The sequence below is a fragment of the Natator depressus genome, chromosome 3 (genome assembly GCF_965152275.1).
Source record: "Natator depressus isolate rNatDep1 chromosome 3, rNatDep2.hap1, whole genome shotgun sequence".
Classification (NCBI taxonomy): Eukaryota; Metazoa; Chordata; order Testudines; family Cheloniidae; genus Natator; species Natator depressus.
In genome coordinates, this window is record NC_134236.1 from 52,594,084 (window position 1) to 52,613,409 (window position 19,326).

At 42.0% G+C, this 19,326-nt stretch overlaps 1 protein-coding gene across 1 annotated transcript in view; it reads right to left on the reverse strand.

Moving 5' to 3' along the window:
- LOC141984480 (protein eyes shut homolog) overlaps positions 1 to 15,407 on the reverse strand; it is a 461,568-nt gene extending 446,161 nt beyond the window's left edge. The window contains exons 1-2 of the mRNA XM_074947560.1: positions 15,361 to 15,407; positions 8,058 to 8,182 (exon numbers count right to left, since the gene is read on the reverse strand). The gene's annotated coding sequence lies outside the window, so the exon portion shown is untranslated. The remainder of the gene's footprint in view (positions 1 to 8,057; positions 8,183 to 15,360) is intronic.
- Positions 15,408 to 19,326: the final 3,919 nt, after the last annotated feature.

Genomic DNA, 19,326 nt, shown 5'->3' on the forward strand with positions numbered 1-19,326 from the left:
AGAGGGCAGGACAAAAGACAATGAGTCCAAACTACAGCATAGAAGATTTAGATTAAATCTCAGGAAAAACTAAGAACAGCAGGAAAATGGAACAAACTGCCTAGGGAGGTTGTGACAGCTCCTTCACTGGAGATTTTCAAAAGAAAGCTGGATAGCCATCTGTCTTGTCTTATACACAACAAATCTGCATGTTGGCAGGGAGCTAGACTACATGACCCTTGCTGTTTCTTCTAACACTGTGATTCTATGACCACCTTGGCTAATAGCCATTGATGGACCTATCCTCCATGAATTTATCTAATTCTGTTTTTATTCCAGTTATATTTTTGGCCTTCACAACATCCACTAGCAATGAGTTCCACAAGGTCACTGTGCATTGTGTGAAGAAGTACTTACTTAAGTTAGTTTTAAACCTGCTGCCTATTAATGTCATTGCATGACCCCTGGTTCTTGAATTATGTGAGCTAAATAATGCTTACCTATTCACTTTTAAACTCATAGACTTTAAGGTCATAAGGGACCCCCATTATCATCTACTTTGACCTCATGCACATTGCAGGCCACAGAACCTCACTCACCCACTCCTGTTATAGATCCATATCCTTTGGCTGTGTTACTGAAGTCTTCAAACCATGATTTAAAGACTTCTAGTTACAGAGAATCCACCATTTACACAAGTTTAAACCTGCAAGTGACCTATGCCCCATGCTGCAGAGGAAGGCAAAAAAACCCAGGATCTCTGCCAATCTGACCTGGGGGGAAATTCCTTCCCAACCCAAATATGTCAGTCAGTTATACCCTGAGCATGTGGAAAAGACTCATCAGCCTGACACATGGAAAATATTTTCTGAAGTAACGTAGAGCCCTCCTGTCAAGGTTCCTTCCCCACTCTGAACTCTAGGGTACAGATGTGGGGACCTGCATGAAAACCTCCTCAGCTTACTTTTACCAGCTTAGGTTAAAACTTCCCCAAGGTACAAAATTATTTTACCCTTGGATTTCCACTGCCACCACCAAACTTTATCTGGATTTACTGGGAAACGTAGTTTGGACACGTCTTTCCCCCCAAAATCCTCCCAACCCTTGCACCCCACTTCCTGGGGAAGGTTTCGTAAAAATCCTCACCAATTTGCATAGGTGACCACAGACCCAAACCCTTGGATCTTAGAACACTGAAAAAGCATTCCATTTTCTTACAAGAAGACTTTTAATAGAAGTAAAGGAATCACCTCTGTAAAATCAGGATGGTAGATACCTTATAGGGTAATTAGATTCAAAACATAGAATTAGAATTCAAAACTCTAGGCAAAACCTTAAGTTACAAAAAAGACACACAGACAGGAATAGTCATTCTGTTCAGCACAGCTCTTTTCTCAGCCATTTAAAGAAATCATAATCTAACACATACCTAGCTAGATTACTTACTAAAAGTTCTAAGACTCCATTCCTGTTCTGCCCCCGGCAAAAGCAGCATACAGACAGACACAGACCCTTTGTTCTTCTCCCTCCTCCCAGCTTTTGAAAGTATCTTGTCTCCTCATTGGTCATTTTGGTCAGGTGCCACCTTTAGCTTCTTAACCCTTTACAGGTAAGAGGATTTTTCCTTTGGCCAGGAGGGATTTTAAAGGGGTTTACCCTTCCCTTTATATTTATGACACCTCCCTATCTAATGTCCCATCACCAGCCATTGGAGAGATTTGCTGCTAGCAGTCGCAGATCAGCTACACACCATTGTAGGCAGTCTCATCATACCATCCCCTCCATAAACTTATCAAGCTCAGTCTTGAAGCTAGTTAGGATTTTTGCCCCCCACTACTCCTCTCGGAAAACTGTTCCAGAACTTCACTCCTCTAATGGTTAGAAGCCTTCATCTCATTTCAAGTCTAAACCTGTTAATGGCCAGTTTATATCCATTTGTTCTTCTGACCACCTTGGCTAGGTCAGGGAGAGCAATGCGGGCAACTATGGGGAGCCTGGGTCCCTCCACCTGCTCTGGGGAGGGCTCTTCAGGGCAGAGGCAGGGGGCTGCTTTCGGCCCTGTCCCACCCTGGCTCCCCAGCCCCTCTCTGGCTTCTGGCTTGGGCAGGGGCGGGGCCTCTGGGGGGGAAGAGGTGGGGCAGGGGCAGGCCCTTGGGGAGGAAAGGGAGGAGCCTTGGGAGGAAAAAGAGGGGCAGGTCCTCAGAAGGCAGGGCCTCAGAGGCCAACCCTCTGCGCCTCCCTCCCCCTAACACATACTTTTGGGAAGGCTCCGACACTCTTGCTCCACGAGGAAGATTTCCTTGGTGCTCTATTCCTTGTAGGCTTTCTGATTTCTTTTAATCACCTGTTTGAGATGCTTGCTCATCCAGGTTGGTCTGCAACCCTTCCATAGGGATTCTTCCCCTTGTTTGGGATGAAGGCTTCAGCTAGTTTCTGCAAATTTAACTCAAAGTAATTCCAAGCCTCCTCCACATTCAGATCATTGAGTTCTTTAGTGCAATCCACTTCCCTAACTAATTCCCTTAATTGTTTTAAAGTTAGCTCTTTTGAAATCAAAGACCCTTCTGGCAGATCTATTTTTGTTTATCCTTCCATTTAGTTTAAACTGAATTAGCTGATGATCATTCAAACCAAGGTTGCTCCCTACAATCAGTTCTTCTATGCGGTCTCCACCACTCACAAATACCAAATCTAAAATGGCATTGCCTCTTGTGGTTCAGCAACTATTTGGTGAAGAAATATGTCAGCTATCACATCTAGGAAAATCTGGGCCCTACTATTATTTGTAGCACTTGTCCTCCAATCAATATCTGGGAGGTTAAAATCTCCCAAAATCATATAATTCCTAGTAGTATTTATGTCATTACAAAAGTTAAAGAAGTGTCTGTCCAATTCCAAATCAGATCCTTGGGGTCTGTAGCCTACCCCAAGCACTATCCCACGGGAACCTCCAGTAGCTTTCGTCCCCAGGTGATTTTGACTCAAACAGACTCTGTCTTATCCATTCCATCACTTCTAATTTCTTTACAATCTACCTCATTATTAACATTCTATGCTACTTCACCATCTTTGCCTTTATTTCTGTCTTTCCTGAACAGCACATACCCTTCTATACCTGTACTCCAGCCGTGACTACTATTCTACCATGGTTCTGTTATCCCTATAATGTCTAGTTTCACTTCCTGCACCAGTAGTTCTAGTTTCTCCATTTTGTTACCCAGGTGCCTTACATTGGTGTACAAACATCTTATTTTTTGTGGTTTGGCTTTGCCCACATTCCTTGCTGAATTGTATACAGTCATTCTACTGCCAGCACTGCCTATCTGACTGTTAGTTTCATTGGTATCAGCACTATCTTTCCTCTTAATGTCCATTCTCCTACCCACTGTAGTTCCTTTCTTCATTGCTGTATCTTTTCAAACTTGATTTTCCTCCCTCTCAATGTTAGAATCAGGCATTGTAATTACATGAGCATCTCCTCACCATCTCCCCTGAGTTTCTTGTCTATTTCCCTCACTACTCAAGTGGTGTCAATCCCATGAAAACAATGCTTCCCCATGGTCAAACATCCCAAAGCCCTCCTTATAGCACCATTGACTGATATTCTAAATTAGGTCAACCACTGATTAAAGTTCTAAGTGGCAGCAAACTCTGCACTGGTGCCAATGAAGTAAACCTGTCAACTGATGCTAATTAAAATAAACATTTATTTGTGAGGGACTGCTGTGCAATTTAAATTCAAAATTCAAGTTAGAAATGATGCCTATCTTAAAAAAAATCTGCTGGTCCTTTTTTATTTTCTAACGTGATTTTGCTAACAATATTTTTCTTTAGAAAGTCTAAATTAGAGGCTGCAGCAAAGATAGGGAAGTGAGGTAATGCCATCCAAAACTATTTGATCACTTTAGATAGAAGAGTTTGAATTGTAAAAAAATGAGTTCTGTAACCTAATTAAATTATTGGGAAGTCATATACAATAAACTATGCACATAATTCATTTAATATTTTAATGGCAGGGGAGCAGTTGGGTGCTGCTGCCTCCTGCAGAGAAGCCTCTGGTGCTCACAGTCAAACTTCTGCGGGCCTTTCAACTGTGGGAGCCAAGGACAGTGAGTTCCTGCAGAGAGAGGAAGATACTCTGGAGAGTGACCTGAGAGGACTCCAAGGGGGACCCCATGGCACAGATGGAGAAACAGAAAAGGGGGTAGGAAGTGACCCAGGGAACATGTGTACGGATGCCCTAGGCCATGTATCTGGACCATTATTTTGAAGGGCCCTAGCTTGGAACCCGACGGGGCAGGGTAGGCCTGAGTTTTCCCACCCCATCCACTAACTCTTGTAATTCGGCAACATGGCCATTAATTCTAGGTTCTAGGCAAGGCAGCCACTGACTCTCACCACTGAGTGGCACAGTCCAGAGTATCACCACTAGGCCATACAGCCAGCCTTGGACTCACAACCCCCTTTGACAATGATAAAGAACTTCTTAGTGATGAAACCAGGGATGGCAGCATCTCCTAGTGTATACAATTATGCTAGTAAGGTTAGTGAAGAAGGCCTAGGCTAACAGTATCTTCAAAAACTGAGAGTGAGCAAGCCTGGATAGCCAGAACCTTTCTTAAGGCAAACAAGATCAGTACAGAATAGGAACTTACTCTGAGTGATTGTCTGAGAACAATCGAGAACTCTGCCAATGCCTTAAAACTTAGTTCAAAAAGGTTAAACATACAAAGATATTCCTAGCACAAAGCTTTTCTTAAATCTAATTACTGTAATAAATAGTGATTTCTGGATTCTCAAAGGAACAACTGCCCTGCATGACACCCATGCATCATAAAATGTCTTAATGAAATTCAAAGAACAATGTTGGATAGAAAACATGTCCCTTCACTTGGATAAAGTATTTTTTTTAATTTAACAAAGTGAATGCTATTTAAATTCAATAATTTGATTTCAGTTATGTGATAAGGTATATTTGGCTGGTGTAGGTGCAGAGTATTTAAATAAAATGAGGTGAATTTTTAAAGGTTTATGTGACTCACGTTGACTTTAATGAGTTTCTCTGAGATGAAACACAGCACAGTAACTCTGAAAATTTAACCCATTATTGACAGGGTTTTTTTTTCCTTTGCATATTTTGGTTATTGATAACAGCAATTTGTAAGACAGGAAGCCCCGACCGCCCCTAACAGAGCATGTGTGCACGTGCAGATACACATGATCCAACTTTATTCACTACCTAGACTTTCCTTTACTGTTAGGTCTGTAGTCCGTCAGTTCGACAATGACGTTTTCATGCTTTCTCTGTTTGTGGATTCTGGAGTGACTCTGAAGTCCAACGCGTGACGTGCATGCTCGTGAGCAGGTCAGGCAGACAAAGTCATTGGTGAGTGTCTTGGCAGCTATAGCAGTGGTATGACACTTTTCCCTTGCAGCTAACAGTAGATTATTTCTGTCCTCTTCAAAGGCTTGGAAAGCTCCAGGTGTTGTGTGATGCCAGGCTGATCTATTTAACAGAGACTTCTCGAGATCATCTGGTTTTATTGCACAAAAGCGTATGCTGTTCTTGATGCTGTCCTTGTACCACTTTCTGGGGCGGCCTTGATTCTGATGCCCTTGTGCCAGTTCTTCATAGAAAATATTTCTGGGGAGTTGATGTTCAAGCATCCTAATGATGTGTCCAAGCCACGTAGTTGGGCTTTTATCAGCATCGCCTCAATGCTTGTGGCATTTGACTTTTGGAGAACCTCCAGGTTGATAATTTTGTCTTGCCAGCAGATCCTCATAATGGCATGCAGAGACCGCATATGGAAGGCCTCTAGCTGTTTGCTATGACGTTTGTCTGATGTCCAGGTTTCACAGCCATAGAGGAGAGATATAAGCACAGAAGCATTGTAAAGTTTTATTTTTGTTGAGAGGGTTATGTTGTGGGATTTCAGGACTTTGTAGTTTTCCTAGTGAGAGAGAAACTTTCTGTATCCTGTTCGTGATCACTTTCTCAAGAGATTCATCGTAGGAGATTTTGCTGCCGAGATAGGTAAAACTAACAACTTACTTTAGTTCGTTGCCACTAATGGATACAGTAGGGGATACAGCATGGAGTGGTGAAGATAATTGATGCAACACCACAGTTTTCTTCAGGTTGATTGTGAGGCCAAACAATTGTGACGCTTTAGCAAAGCGATCTACGATGTACTGGAGATCTCCCTCAGTGTGCTAGGAGGGCACAATCATCCGCAAAGAGTGCTTCTCTTATTAGTACTTCTGTTACTATTGTTTTTGCTTTAAGCCTCATAAGATTGACTGTTAACTTAAATAACAATAAAAAAAACTTTCTCACCAGAGGTTGTTCCACCTGTTTTTTTACAGTTCCTTCACACACGACTTAGAATCATAGGATTAGAAGGGACCGCATAGTTTAACCCCCTGCCAAGATATAGGATTTGTTGTGTCTAAACCATCCAAGACAGATATCTATCCAGCTTCCTTTTGAAAACCTCCAGTGAAGAAGCATCCACAACCTTCCGAAGCAGTCTGTTCCATTGTCCTACTGTTTTTACAGCTAGGAAGTTTTTTTCCTAAGATTTAATCTAAATCTGCTATACTGTAGTTTGAACCCACTTCTCTAATAGTTCCTTCCGCCTGTGATGGGAACCTCAAATCTATTTATATCCTAAGTTGGAGGTAAAAGATCCCACCTGATGTGGTTTCTAGATGAGTCAACAGTACAGTTTTACATCTTTTATACAGAGTCATAGAATCTATAAACTTGTTATACAGCTGTAAAAATGTTATTGTTAGTTTGTGGTAGTCCACGAGAATTTTGGAACAATGTAGATACTTCCATATTGGACTGGATCAAACTCCCATTTGGTTTTGATAAGGAGAGTCACTAGTTCTAATTAACAGTTCATTGTTTCACACTAGTGCTCTAAAGTATGAAATAAGAGCTACCTGACGTTATTTCTCAGTTTTACAAACATATTAATAGAAACATTAATATTTCTTCTCTGTTAATTCCAAATTCTGCACATAGCTTCAAATGGTCTGTTCCTCAGATGAAGAAACTATCTAGTTTAATAATCTTCCCTAATCCTATAAAATTTAAGGTCTCAATACAGCCTTTTTATGTGACAAGTTAATTAGAGGGCTTTTATCACAACTAAATATAAAGGTAAAAACAGAAAAGAATCTGATGACCACTTTAAAGATATGTAAACCTGCAGTAGCTGAGGATAACTACTATTGTGCAAGAAGGATATATTAAATGATCATTTGATAACCTTGAAACATGTCTTAATGGTTTACCTGCAAACTGATAATTTTAAGTTTACAACTTGAAAATAGGTATAATAATTGTCATTAAAAACAACAACCTAACTCTTTTCATTAATAGATCTCAAAGTGCTTCATGATGTTTAATGTATTTATCCTCACAATACGCCTGTAAGGTAGGGAAGTACCATTATCCCCATTTTACTGATGATGGACTGAGGCACAGTGAGGCTATGGTGTTTAGGTGCCTTAGTCCCTTTGTGGGTCTAGCCTTAAGTGACTTGCCAAAAGTCAAACAGGAAGTCTGAGGTGGAGAATGGAATTGAATCCAGGTCTCCAAAGTCATAAGTTAGTGCCTTAACCACTGGATCATCAACATTTACCTACAATTACCACAGAGTGGAATGCTATATCACTATTGTTTCCAACTTTATGTGAAGAGAGATGCTACCATATCTCAGATACCACTGTGTAGCAACAGTGACTAATAGTGACACGTACAGTACTTTGAAGTGATAGATGATTCAATATATATTTCAAAAATTATTAATAGAGGTTGATGGTTCTGACAAATCCATTACAGTACACTTAAATTGCATTAGATCATGTTTTGCTAGTGTTGGATGAATAACTATTTGGAATAATAGAGGTGCTACAATAGCAAGAGTTGCTAAAATAGTCCAGCTGTTTGGAAACTGGACATTATCTGAATGAGGATAAGAAGGAAAGGAGGGAAATAAAGATGTATTTGTGCATAGATAGGAGTAAATCTGGGGGGAAGTAATGAACATTTAGAATCGTACCACAAATCCAGGTTTGCAAAAACAGGTGTAACCCAAGCTGGGTTCCTTCTGGACGCAGATACCATGTACACAGGGATTAGAGCTGCATTCATCAATATCCTCCTCACAGTTCAAGCCTGCCCATCCTGTCAGGATAGAAAACAATGCTTACTCAAAAAAACTTATAAATCCATACGTTGACCTTAGGTCAGGTAGCTACATAAAAGTAAACACAAATAGTCCTGGCATATATCTATGTACAGAGAGAGATTTGAATATGTGAACTGACTACATGATACTGTAGGGGAACTAAATTAAAAGTATGTATTTAGCAACAGGCAATATTATAAAAATGACAAAGGCATATAGATCTCACTGGTACTTTATTAAGAAGCTAATACTCTTAGGATGCTAAGGAAATAATAAATAATAATACCTACTCCTGCTGCCAGACGTCAGCAAGTGTGTAGCCAGAAGGAGAAGACCTGGCCACATCCCTGCTTCACTGAACTTACTGCTAGAAGTTAACTGAACCTCCAGCTCAAGGGTAAGCTATGTCTATATTGTTGGCCTGCCCCTGTGCCAGTTCAGGGGTCGAATATTTCCTCTAACCTCTTGTCCCATAGCACACCTGTGCAGGAGCATCCAGAACCAGCCATTACTTTAGTATAATTGAAAGAATATGAAATTTTTTGTCCCCTTTTTCACATTTTATGCTGGTGTTAGCCACTCTTTGAGACAGGATACTGGACTAGATGGACCAGCATTCTAATCTGGTACAGCAATTCCTATGTTCCTGTACAGATTCCTGTACAGATTCCTGTTTTAGATTCAGGCCCTCATGCATTCATATAGTGTTGCACTGTTTAGCTTGCCAGTGCTCTGGGTAATGTCTATTTGTTAAAGATGTTTCTGTTCGGATTAAGAAAACCCCTAAATTATGGGCCAAATTTGGCCTCACAATGTACCTTTAAGGGGTACAATCTGAGTCTCTGTCTTGCTCACTCAACTGTTAGATGCTGGGAGAGCTGTGGAGACAGCATACTTATTTATATATCTAAACCCGAAACAATGAACCTTATTATAGGGAAAAAAGAGGTTACTTACCTGTACAGTGACTGATGTTCTTTGAGATGTGTTGCTAGATAAATATTCCACAGTTGGTGACTGAATATCCAGTGCACATGTCACAGAATTTTCTAGTCAGAAGTACCTAACAGGGAGGTGCATGCACCTATGTTCTCCTCATGCACTTTGCAAGGGTGTAAAGAGTCAGAGCCACTCTGCCACACCCAGTTCCTTTGCCACCTGGACATCAGGACTCTGAAGTAGCAGGAATGATAGATGGGTTGTGGAATATGTATATAGATTACACATCTCGAAGAATATCAGCTACTGTACAGGTAAGTAATCTTTTTTTCTTCTTTGAGTGCTAGTCTATGTACCTATTCCACAGCTGGTGACTCCCAATCAGTAGCCCTCATTGGGATCAGGTATAAGAAGTCTTTGTAAACATGGATTGTAACCGCATCATCCCTGGATGTTTGTATCAGTGCATAGTGCTTTGTGAACATGTGTACGGATGACCAGGTTGCTGCTATGCAAATATCTTGGATTGGCAGATTTACTAAAGAGGCCATGTAGGTGGACTGTGCCCTTGTGGAGTAGACATTTACTCTTTTGGGTGGCTGCCTGCCCACTAGCATGTAACATGACCTGCTGCATTGAAAAATCCAGTTTGATATTGTTTGAGTAGATACAGCTTGTCCTTTTACTTTCTCCGTGTAAGTCTGAAACAGCCTGGGAGATTTCTGGAAGGGTCTTGTCCTGTCCAGATGGAATAATACAACTCTGCTTACATCCAGCATATGCAGCTTTGCTCCATTCTCCCAGTGTGAGACTTGGGGAAGAGCACAGGTAGGTGGATGACCTCATTGATGTAGAATTCTGACACTACCTTGGGAAGAAATCTGCAATGCAGTCTTATGGATATTTTTTTTCCTATTGGTGTCTATATAAGGTGGCTCTGCCATCAGAGCCTGTAGCTCCCAAACTCTCCTTTCAGGCATGATTGCCAAGAGAATGGCCACTCTCATGGTGAGGTATTGCAGTGAGCAATTAGCCATAGGTTTGAAGGGAGCATCTATCAGTTTTGAGAGGACCAGGTTAAAGTCCCATGCTTGGGCTATGCCCCTGACAGGTGAGTACAGCCTCTCCTCGTAAGTGATGTGCCCCAGCCCCCTAATCATTTTTATTGCCCTCCACTGGACTCTCTCCAATTTGTCCACATCCCTTCTTTAGTGGGGGGACAAAAACTGGACACAATACTCCAGGGGTGGCCTCACCAGTGCTGAATAGAGGGGAATAACCACCTACCTCCATCTGCTGGCAATGCTCCTACTAATACAGCCCAATATGCCATTGGTTAAAAAGAACAATTCCCCCCCCCCCCTCCTCCTTGTAACGACCTTTTATGTACCTGAAAACTGTTTTCATGTCCCCTCTCGGTCTTCTCTTCTCCAGACTAAACAAACCCAATTTTTTCAATCTTCCCTCATAGGTCATGTTTTCTAGACCTTTAATCATTTGTATTGCTCTTCTCTGGACTTTCTCCAATTTGTCCACATCTTTCCTGAAATGTGGTGCCCAGAACTGGACACAATACTCCAGTTGAGGCCTAATCAGCGTGGAGTAGAGCAGAAAATTACTTCTCGTGTCTTGTTTACAATACTCCAGCTAATACATCCCAGAATGATCTTTGCGTTTTTTTCAACAGCGTTACACTGTTGACTCATATTTGGCTTGTGATCTATTGTGAGCCCCAGATCCCTTTCTGCAGTACTCCTTCCTAGACAGTCATTTCCCATTTTGTATGTGTGCAACTGATTGCTCCTTCCTAAGTGGAGTACTTTGCATTTATCCTTATTGTATTTCATCATATTTACTTCAGACCATTTCTTCAGTTTGTCCAGATCATTTTGAATTTTAATCCTATCCTCCAAAGCACTTGAAACCCCTCCCAGCTTGGTATCGTCCGCAAACTTTATAAGTGTACTCTCCATGCCATTATCTAAATCATTGATGAAGATATTGAACAGAACCAGACCCAGAACCGATCGTGCAGGACCCCACTCATTATGCCCTTCCAGCATGACTGTGAACCACTGACAACTACTCTCTGGGAATAATTTTCCAACCAGTTATGCCTTATAGTAGCTCCATCTAGGTTGCATTTCCCTAGTTTCTTTATGAGAAGGTCATGCGAAACCATATCAAAAGCTTTACTAAAGTCAAAATCTTTTGAGAGTTAGAAAGACATAGTGGAATCTTTTCTACCACTAAGAAGGATCTGCTGAACATCTCTTGAATGGGCCCTCTCCACTGGTGTCAACCAGTGAGTATCCATGCTGTCAAGTGGAAGAAACTTAAGGTCAGGTGCAAGAGCCCCTGTTCCAAAATAGAAGATTGAGAAATCAAGGATAGGAAGATTGGTGGTACTAGGGAAAGATCAAGGAGATTCCAGAATCATGTTTGCCTCAGCCAGGCTGGGGCCATGAGCCTTACTCTGGCTTTCTTCCACCTGATCTTCCACAGCACCTTCAGTAATGAGGGGATGGGAGTAAATTTATAGAACAGTCTGTCCAAGGAAGGAGAAAGGTGCCCAAGAGAGATCAAGGACTATGCGTGCCTGCCCCCACCCCGGCCACCCCTACACATGAACAAAAGTGGTGACACTTGTTCTCCTCTGTTGTGAGAAGGCTCTTGTGGGGAACTATTCATTACTGGAAGAGACCCTGAAGGACTGTCATTTGCATCAATCACTGCAAACACATGTGCTCAGCTCATTTGCCTTCACATTGTCCACCCTAGGAGATGGACCAATGGCAGGGTAATGTTGTGCCCCCGGCAAAGTCCCAAAGATGGGTGTCCTCCTGGCAGAAGGCCTGAGACCTGATCCCTCTCTGTCTGTTTAGGGAGAAGACTGCTGCCTTTTTGCCTGACATTACCAAGACTCTCCAGCCACAAATGACCAGAAAAAAACCCCCCACACATGTCCTGTATATGGCCCTGAGTCCTAGGGGAATGATGTGTAAGGTTTTCTCCGTAATAGACCACATGCCCTGAGCCATGCGATTGCCCATGTGAGCCCCGTATCCGAACACAGAGATGTGTGTGATCATGGTTCTTGAGGATGAACTGGGCTGTATGGAATGCCCTTGAAAATGTTGCCTGGGTCTTTCCACCATCTAGTGACTGGAGGACTGAGGGAGGGAGTCACACTCCTGTCTAAGTGATGTCTTCTTGGGAGTAGACCAAAGACAGCTATGTCTGAAGTTACTGAAAGTGGAGCTTCACATATAAGATAATGAACAAGCTGCCAGAAAACCCAACAGCCTGTGGCAGGATCTTACTCACATCAAGGGTTGGGAATGCAGATGGGAGCAGAGATCATGTATTCTATAGACAGTGGCTCTTCCTGTGTTGAGCATGGTCCTGATGAACTCTATCTGCCATATCGCTGTTCATGTTGAATTCTTCTCATTTACCAGCACACACAAAAATGTGAACAGCTACAGAATGCACAAGTGTTGTCACAGACCTGAGATTCTAGTGTCCCTTGACAAGTCAGTCATCTACGTATGGGAACACCTGGATACTCATACTTCTGTGATAGGCTGCCACAAGCATAAGGAACTTTGTCAACACCTAGGATGCTGTAGAGAGCCCAAAATGCAAAATCTGGTATTGGTAGTGACTGTTGTCCAACAAACCAAATGAAATGCTTGTGCACTGGGTGTATCACAATGAGAAAGTCCAAGGAAGTGTTTTTATTGGTGCTCACAACAAGTATGGTTATTCCAACTTTGGTAAGAATCGGCTGGTGTTAACTATGTGGGAATTTTTTTGATATAATATTTAAAGGTTGAAGTGGGTGATTGCCAGTACAGGTGGTCCAGGTGAAGTCAGGTAAGTCTTGCTTCCATCTGGCAGAATGAAAACGACCCTGTTGTTTTGGATCATGGATGAGGTGAAAGTCCTGGAGAGAGACCCAGTCCAAAAGGTCCATTTTGATCTGACTCTCTATATCCCCAGATGGTGTAGTGGCTATTAAAATCTCCAACATATGGAGGGTGTGTGAGCTCAGGAAAAATATTTGGGGTAGGCCAAGGTTGGTTAGGCCATTTGCCACTCCAAAATGACCAATTCTCACAACATCACAGAGGTCTGAATTAAGTGGGAGTGGTTCCATATCAGCAAAATCTGCTCTAACGTAGGTACCATGGCCATATTTCCTATGCAGACAGTAACTCACAAGGTCATAACCTTTGATGTTAAAGTGGTTGGCAGAAAAGAATTTGCCATGTGTCTCCTGAAGGTAGATTACATTTCTATTATATTTGGAGGCTAAGGACTAAAGAATGTGTTTAGCAGGTGAGAGGCCTTCAAAGGATTTTCAGGGATGGGCCAATGTCCAAGATTTCTTGATCATTGTTAAGATAGCTGAGATTGCTTGACAGTCCATGCTAGTTAGGATCTGAAAGATTTGGCTACTAATTGCAGCTTCAATTTTCCCTATTAAAGCAGGGTACTTGTGGGCTATATAATGAGAACATAGCTGCATTACACCAGGCAATATAATGGAATGAAGGAAGTTAGTCAGTCTTGGAGCATGGCTTCGAGCGGAAGAAAGAAAGGTTTAGAAACAATATGAGGGACACGTTTTTATATATAAGAGGAATTGAGTTGTGGGTTGGGTACTAATTGAAGTGGCCAAGGCACTGCTGATATTAAACAACATATAACTTATCAATACAAATGACATACAGCAGTTAGTCCTGAAACATACAGGCCCTACTAGATGACACAATGGAGGTGTTTTGTGACCTTGCTTTATGTAGTTCTACAAAACTGATATTCCTCGACCGACCCATAAAGGCTAATTCTTAAACCTGATCCAGATGTACAATTGATAGTAGTTGCCAGTTTGAGAAATTTCTGTCTCATCTGTCAGCCCCAACTATAGTTTTCAGAAATATCTGACTACCTATTCATGACCACACATACCTTTAGTCAAAAATGTGTTGAGCAATTTATCACAATTAATGCTATTTTTTTTGTCCAGTTAAAATAACTTTTAAAAATGTATCCTAACACAGTACCTAATCCATTGGTTTAGAGTAGGGATCGGCAACCTTTGGCACATGGCCCATCAGGGAAATCCGCTGGTGGGCTGGGACGGTTTGTTTACCTGCAGCGTCCATAGGTTCGGCCGGTCGCAGCTCTCACTGGCTGTGTTCGCCGTTCCAGGCCAATGGGGGCTGTGGGAAGCGGCGCAGGCTGAGGGATGTGCTGGCCACCGCTTCCCGCAGCCCCCATTGGCCTGGAACGGCGAACCATGGCCAGTGGGAGCTGCGATCGGCCAAACCTGAGGACACTGCAGGTAAACAAACCATCCCGGCCCACCAGTGGATTTCCCTTATGGGCTGTGTGCCAAAGGTTGCCGATCCCTGGTTTAGAGTTTAATTACAAGCAGCAAAGAGTCCTGTGGCACCTTATAGACTAACAGACGTATTGGAGCATAAGCTTTTGTGGGTGAATACCCACTTCGTCAGATGCATACATGTTTAATTACAGTAATCAAGATCATAGACTTAATCAGGGCCTACAGGTACCTACACAGGGAACAAATATTTGTTAATGGGCTCTTCAATCTAGGAGACTAATAAGAAGGTTCAATGGTTGGAGGTTGAAGCTAAACATATCCAGACTGGAAATACGGTGTATTTTTTTAATTAGCAAGGGTAATTGGAAAAATTACCAAAGGGTTGTGGTAGATTCTCCATCATTGGCAATTTTAAAATCATGATTAGATTTAAAAAAAAAATATGTTCTAGTTCAAAGAGGGATTATTTCTGGGAAGTTCTGTGGCTTGTGATATAGAGGCAGTCAGACTAGATGATCACACTGGTCCCTTCTCTCCTTCAAATCTATGAAAACCCGTAGCTCTAGGTTTAGCCAACGTTTCAAACTGTCTTCATAAAATAATTAATTTTAATTTGAACCCCTTTTAACATGTTGATTACAGTAGTTAATTCTATCATTAGCCTTCATTCCATTTTTTCAAGTGCATCTGGCAATGCATAGACTAACAAAAGGGGAGGTTTCTTATAATGATATTGTCTTTACAAATATCAGATCAAAGGCATAGTTTAACTTTTGAACTGTATATTTTAACCCGGGTTACAAACAAAAACATTTTCCTCATATAATAATAACTATGAATTTAAAATGTTCTGCTTGAGAATGATCTGTCAGTATTTACCATGTTGACATTTGCAAGTATATCCATTGATATGATCTTCACAGGTTGAACCGTGTAGACAAGGTGATGAACCACACTCATTAACTTCTATTTCACAAAACTGACCAGAAAATCCAGTGTGACACCTGAAAGAAACAACATTCCATAGTGATATACTGTGCATGTCCCATTATATGTAATATATTCTCTGTGGAGATGATTCATATAATGTATTGACATTTACACTGGCAGGTCACATGTGCACATATGTAATTTTTCTTTTGACTAGTTTCTGTTGTACCTCAAGGTTTCATCATTAAATAAGTAGTGATCTTCTTGTGGTTTCATATGCCAACACCTCTTCAAATTCTTATCTAAACTCTTAAAGTTTGTTAAAATGTAAACCTAACGGGCTCTGCTTGCAGTTTACTGGCTCTAAAAAGGTGGGTAAACAAATACTTGAAAAAAATCATCTTCTTAATATGCTCTTGGGAAGATATCCTTCTACAGAATTATGGTTTATTTAGCCAAGTAACTACAGTCTAGGTGTAGAAAATTATCTATGGTGAAATGTATCACCACTAGAGATAACTAGAGCATAAAGACGAAGCACTAGTACCATTTTTGACTGTTGTTGTCGGGTGTCTCTAATAATAGCTCTGCCTCAAAAAAATGTCCAGTATGTTTCAGTAGGTTTTCTGGATTTGACTTCTTTAAATCAAACCTGACTGTGTGATCATTTTACCAACACCAAGGTAGTTCCTAATAATTTCAACAGCTTGCAAATCATGGATTCTCAGCTACTCACGCTATTTGGCTGTGGTCCACTGTACTCTACCGAAGACATATTCAGGCAGATAGTTTTCCAAACTAGCAAAAGCAGTCTCTTAAGAGGGTGTGAAAACTGCTTTTTTCAGTTTGCAAGGTTTCAGCAAACCCAAAGTAGCATGTTTAGCTTGCCTGGATATGCAGCATGCCTATATGTTCTTGGAATTCAGGTCAACCTAAATCTGAAACCTAAAGCAAATATGAATCTAACCTAGGCATATTTCCCATTTTCCTAATGAAACAGATGTATTTCACTGGTGAGATTGCCTGTGGCTCTCTCATCCTTTGTGCATGTGCACACACACACACACACACACACACACACACACACACACTCCGTCTGCATGATAGAACTTTTATTCATCCACAGAACCCCACTCCTATCAAAACGCCACTCCTATCAGTGGGCTCAAGCCCTTACTTATCGCTAGGTGATTCGGGTGCAGGTGATTGCCCACAGCAACTTCCACCAAAGTCTTTGCAGGCAACCAAAGGTGCCATTCCCTAGGAAAGTAAGCAAGAAGTCCTTATGTCCTTCCATCCTATACAGGAAGCACCTTCTAGGAAGTGGGCAGCCTCTTCACCCCATCTGTTCCTCATTCAAAAGGAGCAATGTGGGAAACAAACTTTCTTGCTCAAGCTACTACCCATATTTCTTTTCTTCTGATGTCAGAGATTCCCAATCTACTACCATTATTAAAGTAGGTCCTTTTTGTAATCAGAATAGGTAGAAGTGGAGGCAGAAGCTTTCTTTCCCAGCTGTCCCAAAGATACTAGATAGAAAGATGCAGCATAAGAATCACCATCCCAGATCAGACTGGAATTCCATCTAGTCTAATATTCTGTCCTGAAAGTGGCTACTGTCAGTTGTTTCACAAGCAAGTGGAATAAAACCCAAAATAGGCATATCTAAAATAAAGTGAGAAGAGAAAATTCTTCCTAACCATCTTTGGTTAGTGGGTGGCTTATACCCTGAAACATGAGAATATATATCCCTTCTAAATTACCTTATCTAAAAATAACTGTGGACTTTCTAAATACCCGTTTAAAGATAGATGGAAGAAGCAGGCCACATGGCCACTCTCAAATAGTTGTAAGAGGAAGTTATAGGCCACTGACTTACTGCTCCCCTAGACAACTAAGGCTATGTCCACACTTCCAACTGTACAAGGTTACACGTGCATTGTTGTGCCATAACCCCCAACTGCCCACATCTGAAGCCTTGAAGCATGTTCCTGAAGGAGAGCACACAGAGAGTAACATAGCACCCACCTCTATATATACACACCTCTACTGCGGCATGACCCTGTACCCTTCTGCAATTCAGTGTGGATGGGGACAAGGCATGTATACGAGGTCATGAGTATCAACAGTCTTCCAGGGCAATCGCCATAATGCATTGAACACTTTTCTGCTTGAAACTTACACAAATGTAAAAAGGTCCCCAGCCAGAGGACATGTTCTGAGCACTTCCAAACAGCTCATTGGGAATTCAGGGATCATGTTCTAAGAGCTGCCATCTTATCTCTGGAGCACATGCAGGTGCTGATCAGTGTGTGGTCAGAGTTCACCATCCTCCATAACTTTGCTCAGAGTGGCAGGAACATACAGCTCTACTGGGAGATTTCACAGAGGCTGAAGGAGGTTGCCATTCACGAGACTCTGTCCCAGTGCCAGGAGCACATAAAGCCCTTGAGGCTCCAAACCAGAGTGTGACATACTCAAAACAGTCACTCTGGGACAGAGCCTCGCACAGTCCCATGCTATGATGAACTGGACTTGGTGCTCTCCAGGGCTGTAAATACAGAGCCTGAAGTGACTCATGAGTCCCTCCTCAACCCCACTGGCTTCATAATATGATGGGATGCTGATGAGGGACAGGGCACCAAGGAAGCCCGGGGAGACCCACAGGAAGAGGAGCATGTGATTCTGCACCTCTACCCAGCAGACCCAGTTGAGGAAATCAACACTGAGGAGGACCCAGAGTTGCTGCAGGAACCAGAACACAAGGCTTGTATGTTTTTACAATGGATACCTCCCTTCCACCCTCCACCCTGCAAATATCCCATCTTGCTCTGGTGATACATACGTGAAGCCAGCTCCCACCCCACCCCACCCCACCCTCCATGCTGATATGGTCCCTGAGCAACATATTGCTGTAAATCAATGATTTTATTGAAATCCCATAAACCATTGTCATGCATGTAGCAGCAGAAGCTATAGCAAAGATTTTAAGGAGCAGTCACTGTGCTCCTGTGTCTGGGCATTTCTTGACTAGCACTTTGGCAGCAATAGTCCCTGGGCCATGTGAGCTAGAGAGCAAAGGAGGGAGGGGGAAGGATTGCAAAAGGCACTGATGTATAAAGAACAGTTTAATGGTTGTTCAAGACCCAAAAGCATTGCTTTCCCATCCTTGCTTCCCTTTAGGAACAGGAGCCATGTGGAAAGGGGTTGGAGATGGTTGCTGGCATGGACACAGGCTTGCATGGGTCCGGGAAGAGACAAGGTGGGTAAGGTAGGACCTGTCACACTGTCTGTAGCGACTAACAACTGTGAGTGCCTACTTCAAGGCAGACTGTCAGAAACAGGGCAGACACTCCAAACTGGTGGTGTTTCTAAATTAGATTTCACCAAGCCAGTACCACACATGAATTCCTGGATCACAATAGCAGTCTTACCATGGAGTCACAGCCAATCCCCATAGATGCTCAGTCTATCTTGCTGCCCAGACAAACTGGACTTAGTGATAAGTGGTCACTTATACCAAATATCACATCACATTTAGGTTTCTTCCAGTCCCAAGTGACCAGTCACTTACCCCAGATCAATTGGTATTCTAGATCTTACATCAAAGACAATGCTGGGAGCCAATTCTATAGTAAATTAACTAAAGGTTTATTAGCTAAGGAAAGGAAGTGAGAGTTATTGAGAGGTTAAAGCAGGTAAAATATATGTATAGGTGAGTCACAGTCTATAATTCGGAATGGTAGCAGAGATGTAGTAATCTGACAATTTCCCAAAATTCTCTCAGGGCTACCCAGAATAACTCTGGGGATCTCCATCTTCTCATTCAATTATTCTGTTAGAATCCAAACAGTACAGAGATGAAAGATCTTTCCTTCAGTCCATTCCTGTAGCTTCTTCTGACAGAAAATAAGC